The following is a 7,859-nucleotide window of genomic DNA, read 5'->3' on the forward strand; positions in this document are numbered from 1 at the left end:
CTTTATCACGTTGGTTGCGATTTCTTAGTTTGTTTGTGTAGGTGCGTGGGACTTTTGAGGAGCCTCCTACTAGATTGATACCTTCGTTTTCAAAAACTGAGGGAAATACTTACGCTACTATTGCTGCATCACCCTCTCCTCTTCGAGGAAAACCAACGCAAGATCAAGACGTAGCAGCTGCTTTCGCAGCGAGGCGGGACATCTCTCATGCTTGCGCTTCCATGCTCGCCTCTCCCTGGTGGCAATCTCTCAACCCAGAACTCACGCTGGCCATGGCAGATGCAAGGGAAGGATGCTGAATGACTTGTTTGTTTTTGTGGATGAGTAGTTGAGGAGGAATGTGCAGTGACCTTAGCATACTAGTATTTATAATCGAGTACTAATACACTCCTAAGTGGGAAACTGTTTAGGTTGTGATACAGGTTTGCAATTCAATATAGCGTGGTACTAATACGCTCCTAAGTGGGAAACAGTTTAGGTTGTGATCGGTGTGAATAGGTTTGCAATTCAATATAGCATGGAGTAATTTGGAATGTGACGAGACACAAGCTCAAAATTTATTGATGGTTCTAGTTTCGAAGTGTGGCACTATTCCCGGATGGCATTACGTGGGCACGTGTTCTCGGCCGTGCTGTAGCATATGCCATGGTAGTTCTTTTTCTACTGCTGTGTACATGCAATAACTGGCACCGTCGTATACATATCTTACGGTTAATGGGGCGTTCGATAGGAATAGCCGCATGGCGAGCTATAGGCTAGTCTTTTTTTCAGACGCATTAAACCTATCTCTCGGGACTTCTCGCATGCACCATCGTGCCACAAAAACTTGTACTCTGAGTTTAATACGTTATACAGGAAGAGAAGAGGTGCACGCACACACTCGTCCTCTCACACATGCGTCTATTTTTTCTTGAAAAGGAGGATGATGACCCTCGGCCTTTGCATCTGGGAGTCACACGCGCATCTGTAGCTACGAATTGTAGTGTTCTCAACCATCCGATTGGCTCTATCATGGATGTATCTATATACTAAAACATGTCTAGATACATCTATATTTTGACAAATGGAAGGCATGTATTGTGGAACGGAGGGAGTGCTTGTCATCAAAATGGATAAAAAAGGACGTATCTAGAACTAAAATACGTCTACATACATCTCCTTTTATCCATTTTGATGACAAGTACTCCCTTCGTCCGGAAATACTTGTCATAAAAATGGATAAAAGGGGATGTATCTAGACGTATTTTAGTTCTAGATACATCTCTTTTTAGCCATTTTGATGACAGGTATTTTCGGATGGAGGGAGTAGTACTTCTTACCCAAAGGAACTTTATATCCAACAGACACAAAATATCCTTTCGACTGTTGGAAATTACTGATCTGATGTCGAAGTAATTGCTACATCGCCACCAAAACCCACCATTTCTTAAGCTAAAGTAGACCAAGGTAATCCCTATATTAGCATATTACTAATATAAACAGAAGGCACTGTAGAAACATTTAGGACGTGAGCTTGTCAATCTGAATGTGGAGGGACACCAGCTTAGCCCCGGCCAGCAGCTTGGGCGGAACTGTCAAGAAGGTCAGCTCCTGCACGTCGACGTCGCCGGGATAGGCACGCCAATGTCGAGCATGCTGCCGACCAAGAAAAATGTGTGGCCGTCCTCCTCCGCGAACAGCAAGAGCCGTGGCTCCGACAGTGGCACTTACAGCTGGAGCACCTTGCCGTAATGGATCCTATGCACATGCATGGGATGCGCGGTGCTGATATGGTGGTAGAGCGCCGGCAGCGGGCCTTCGTAGCCGCAGACGGGCATGGGGCATTTCCTGGGCGCGAGCGGACACACGCTCTAGTGATCGGCGAGCTTGTGGTAAGTGACGTAGAGCCCACAACCTTCATGCGGGCACTCCACCCTCACCGACGAAAGCACGGCATCCACCGCCGTGTTCCGCACGTCGAAGCCACCGCCGCACTTGCACTTCTAGCACTGCCGTTGGTTCTCGGGGGGCTCGATGCGGCAGTCCGCGCAGGCCAGGTGCCCTCCCTTGCACTGTAGAAATCAATCGAACAACAAATCAATCAAGAAACCTGCACCTTGCTTAATCAGCCGAATAGACGAGGTGTATTCGAACCTCATACACTGGAGGCATCAAGGGGCGGAGGCACAAGGGGCAGTGGAGCACGGTGAGGTCCATCGAGACCTTAGAGAGCTCCATCGTCGGGTCCTGTTCCGTCTGCATGATCTCGCCCTTCTCTTGCACAACCATCTCTCGCTTGGGCCGGGGCATTGCAAAGCTTTACCGTCACATATTTTATACTACTTCAAGGTGCATTAAATCAACACATGCAAGTATCAAAAGGAGAGTCACGGCATGCATGCATGCATGCGTTGTAATTAATGCATCGGTAAACACAAATTATTGAAATATATCGAGTGCACTGCTTTGATGTGTCGCGTCAACTCGTACATCAATGAGAAGTTTGATTATCCTCTCCCTTGCGGACTTAACTGCACCTGCCTTTGGCTGTATGACAGGTTGGCCACTCACCTGTCAGGCCCACCTGTCATACACGCAAAGGCAGGAGCGTCCCTCCCTCGCCCATGAGAGTGGTGGCTGGCAAGACTAGGAGAAGCTTTCGCTACACGCTCTCCCTCCCGCACGCGATGGACATGCAGTAGTTCAATCGGTGTCAGATGGCCGGAAGCGTACTATAGTACTCCTCTAGTGCAGTAGTACTCCATCATTATTTTACTTCCCGAAGAGGCGAGGAGCCAAGCGCAGCCCGGACGCTCGTGTGGCAGTTTCATGTGTAGAGTAGTCTAGGATAGCGTGTACCGTGCCTGTAAGCTTAAAATCGTTGGGGTCGGCTCCATGCTATGTGGCCGTCTTGAAGTTTAAAAAAATAAAATAGTCTTCAGGACCTACTTGTCACCTTGGTGATTGTAGTTTGCATGCTCATCTGGTCAAGACATGAATATATATTTTAATTTGTGGTGGGTAAATGTTAGAGGTTGCAACAAATATATTGTACACTGTGGGTCTTTCAGCCAAGTTTAGAGGCAAGCATGTGGGGCCAGTGCTATGATGTGTCGTGTCAACTCGTACAATGAGGAGAAGCTTGATTTTACTACTACACGCCTTCTCCCTCACCCATGCGCGCGGTTGCTCGCAAACGAGGACATGCTTTTGCTTATAGTACTTCTACAACAAGCTATCCCTCCCACTCGTGATGGATGGACATGCAACAGTGGATTCGACACTGTAGAAGCAGTAGTAGTAACATCATTGTTCGTCTTCTCGAAGAGGCGAAGAGCCAAGCGCAACCCAAACATGGCAGTTGTGAACATTGGAGCACGCATATAGCCGGGCTCTTGCATGAGACAAAATTGCTATTTGAGCCCACTATTGTACTAGTACGTACAACTACTTGCTAGTATAGCCCTGTAAACCAGAAAGGAGTATTTGCCCTTCTAGAGATTTCAACAAGTGGCTAGACTACACTGAGACGGAGTACATATGGAGCAAAATGAGTGAATCTGCACCATAAATAAATACATAGTTCTATCGTTTTCCTCTATGAGCTGCACAATATTGAGTATACTGACTAGTCTTTTTTTGACACGCATTTACGTTTTTTGACACAGTATAGACGCAAGCGCTCATATACACGCGCATACACTCACCCCTATGAATGCACACACGCACGGTACTATCATCTTGAAATTTACGAAGTCACCATAGGCACCTTGTCATCGACGGGAACGTCTCCTGACACGCGATAGATGCGAGTGGCAGTCGCCTCCATAGGTGCTTGAATGCCAAGGAGGGAGAGGGTAGCGGTTCCTGAGATGTTGAACGGTCAATGATGCATCCTCAATTACATGCAGAGGGAATTAATTAGAGAAGCAGAATAGAGCCAGCATGATGTGAATGCAATAGAGTTTGGACTCGCATATAAAGGCACCCCACCACTCCAATCCATCTACTCCCAAGTCTCTGTGCAACACTGCTCACTCCAATCCAAGACCAAGTGACCAGAAGTCACAAGCACCTATGGAGGCGATGGACACGAGCGACAGTCGGCTGTGCCAAATCTTCAAAGGCGCCGGCCTGCGGCCCCACACCACGCAGCGTTTCCAGACGGTGCTGGCGACCGCCGGCATCGTAGCCCTCGCCAACGCCGGCTTCACCTCTCGCATGGACGACATGATGGTCAACTCCATCCGCAAGTTCACCACCGTCAAGAAGCACGCGGACGACCTTGCCGTACTGCTCCAGCCCGCGCGCCCAGGCTCCTCATTGCCTGCCACCCTCATCGTCCTCCATGGTGACGAACTCTTTCAAGCCCTGGTGGCCCTGTAGGTGCCGGAGGTCGCGATGAAGAATGTTCACCTCGAGGCCGCGCTCGCTGCGCAGCGCCTCGCCATGCAAGAAACCGTCGACTTGCACATCCATGTCTACGAGGAAATCGTCTACATAGGCCACTACAAGGCAAGCAAGGATAGAAAGACGTTGGCCTTCTTCCAGCGGCTGGAATCTTTGGACACCATTGTTCAGAAGCACGTCGACCTGGCCATGAAAGCTGCTACTACTTAGGCGCCGTTCGGTGGGCCGGCGCCCTGATTCGAGGAGGTGGACGTCGTCGATGGATGCATCTCTTCTTCTTGCCTCCTGTAACTAGCACTACATCGCCTCGTGGCCTTACACTACTAGGGAAAAGGCTAGCAGCAGCGCGGGTTTTAGATGTATCAATAGCGCGGGGACAGGCGCTACTAATAAGGCGCTACAGCTAACATATAGCAGTAGCGCGTGCTCACCGGTGCTACTGCAACACAAGTGTAGCAGCAGCGCTGTTTGCGGAAGCTCGCTACTGCTAGTATCTCTAGCGCTTTTTACCTTGACGCGCTACTGCTACCGCGGCGCTGCTGCTAACTTTTGTACACTCGCTAGTGCTAATTTAAGTAGGTTTTTTTGTTATTTTTTTGGCATATTTGTTTTGTATTTGAACAGGCTTTATAGAAGAATCTTTAGCACATAGAAATGTCATCATGATACACATACAAATGTCTGCGAGACCACAAATGTAATCATAGCATGTACATACAAATAGTCTCATCATAATCATCATCCAACACAAAGTGATATCTTGTCATCATCTCGAAAATAGCAATACATGCAAGTCTCGAATACTTGCAACTACAACAATTTCATCCATCTAAACAAAGGTATACGCAAGAAGTGCTATCACTATGAGTGAGAGCAGAACTATGCAGTACATGAGGTGGCGGTTACGAGTCCTCTCTCGCGCTAGCGTGAACCTCAAGTAACTAGCTTCTCCTTCTTGTCTGCTTTTGAAGCCTTTATGGCTGGCGCCCATGAACCCATTCACTTGCGCCTGACACTCATGCCACTCGTTGTACACCCCCGGAACCTTCCCTTTGTACACGACATAGCAATTCCATCTCGCCATCAAGAAACTAGGTACCTGTTGAGATGCATGTTCATGAAGAGGATGTACAATCATATATATATGCAACAAAATATACTAGAGCAACACCGAAAAAGAAAGGATTAGCAATTAGATGCAACATACAGTATGCAAATTAATTAACTAGAGGTACGCAGGTCATCGTACGCAAACTAACAAAGTAGCGTTACGCAAGTTCGGCATGGACCATGGACATCACAAAGTTTCATCGCTACAAGAAGTATACAAGTTCAACCGACACATATCATCATCATCGGCATCATAAATCACTAGAAGTTCCATCCTTCCATATCATCGATGACGAACCCTAGCTTCTTGAACGGCTTGAGGTCTAGACGTTGCATGCCTATGCGAGTTCGGACGTCAGCTCGCGATATAGGGCCGTGGTGGAACATCCCCTTCTCATCGACGACTTCTTTCATGATGATCGTCGCAATGTCGCTTTGGATGCGAAAGAAGTCATCTCTAAGTTTATAATCCGCTTCTCCATGAGATTCTAGCCACTTGTGGATACGATCATCATTTCTGCCGTTAATGCGAAGCTTTTGGTGATCCATGTTGAACTGAATCATGAGATGGACGATGTAGAATCCATCCTTCTTGCTTGGTTTTGGGACATGGATGCAGGAGAAGTTAGTTTTATGCACGAAACCCATCTTCTTGTTCCTTTGTTTCTTGATCTGCACGTGGCCACCTCTAAAGCTGCAGCCTTGGAGAGCATCATCTAGAATATTCATTATGTGGGTGTAGTATTTTTCTCGTAGTCTCTGGAAGGGTCAAAATACACGGCGTGGGAGACTTGCGGGTAAAGAACGATAAGGACGGCACGCCCGTTGCTGCGGGGAAAAGACACCTCAAATTATTCCCCATATGAGAGAGAAGGAATGATTGAAATGTATGAAAGGGTTGTCCGGAACTGACTTACTTTGGATGATAAGGCACGAGGACAATTTCCCGGTCCTTATTCTGTACCATGAAGTTTTGGAGGTACTCCCTAGCAGTTTCACGCTCAAAGTCGCCGAGACTCAAGAAAGACTCGTGCATGTAGTACGGATCCGCCACACAGATTTGCGAGACTTCTTCACTCTTCATGATGGAGCTCATATGTAGCGCAAAAAGGTGGACGATAGTAAAATCAAGCCGCCTTGTTAGAAACATCTCAAAGATATGGTCAAACCGTAGGAAGAACACCTCCGCGGGCCATGTGTCGACGTAGCACTTCCCCTCAGGCACACGAGTCACGTATGTCGGATATCCTGGATCCTTTAAGGCTAGTAGGTTTTTCTCAGTCGACAGCACATGGTCGTGCAGTCTCCTGAGATCCCCTGATAGTGCCTCCAGCGGTTTCGGCGGTAGCATCGGCTCGCCCGTGAGATGGAACAGGACCGCACTTTTCACGGGTACATGCTCTTCAGAATGCATCGTCTGGCTGCTATGTGCTTTGGCTTGTTTGGAGACAGTTACCTTCCCCGATCTCTTCCTCTCCTTTTTCTTGGGCACACCTTCCAGACCCTTCCTTAACCCCTGCCCCAGTGTTCTCGGGCTAAGTACTGTACGACCCTCGCGCCCGGCTAGTTGAGCCTGTGTTGAGGCGGCATCTTCAGGCATGTCCTGTGAGGATTTCATGAAGAGAGACTTTTTGCAATCCATGGTACGACCCTGCCCGGGCATATCATCCATATCCTCATTAGCAAGCTGATAGCCCGATTCGTCATATGGTTGACTCATCATATCTATGTCACAGTCATACGCGTTTGTATTGAGGTAATCCATAGGGTCGACCTCCGTCTCATCATCCATTCTCTGTTCTACAGGAGAAATTACATCAGCCAGTACTATTACACCCCCTTCATCATGTCGTCTGCCGCTCTCACCCGGCACTACAGGTGCGGGTAATTGCGTAGGCGGGGTGGTGGTCTTCGCACATGCTTGTTGATGTGTGGTAGTTATTGGTGTGCTCTCGGCCGGCTCCAGACGAATAAGATTCTTCGGCCATAGCAGCACCCAATTCTTGTAGCTTCCAATCCGCGGCGGGGTCTCGTCGTCCGCTCCCACATGCTGTACTGGAGGAGGCAAATCCTCGTGCCCCGATTTCACACTGGTCAAGCTAACCCTGAAGTGCCCAGCGGGGATCGGCTGGTTGTGGAACGTGCATTGAGAGGGGTCCATTATCATCCCCTGTCCCACGTCCACCTTCTGGCCTTTGATCAAGTAGAGTATGGTGCACGGGGTTTCTTTCACCTGCAAACACATATGTCTGTGGCGTAAAACAACCGAAAGGCAACAATAATGGAATATTATATATATATATATATATATATATATATATATATATATGTTGGTGCGACATGTAATTACCGTGACGGCG

This window comes from Triticum dicoccoides, chromosome 3B (genome assembly GCF_002162155.2).
Source record: "Triticum dicoccoides isolate Atlit2015 ecotype Zavitan chromosome 3B, WEW_v2.0, whole genome shotgun sequence".
NCBI lineage: Eukaryota > Viridiplantae > Streptophyta > Magnoliopsida > Poales > Poaceae > Triticum > Triticum dicoccoides.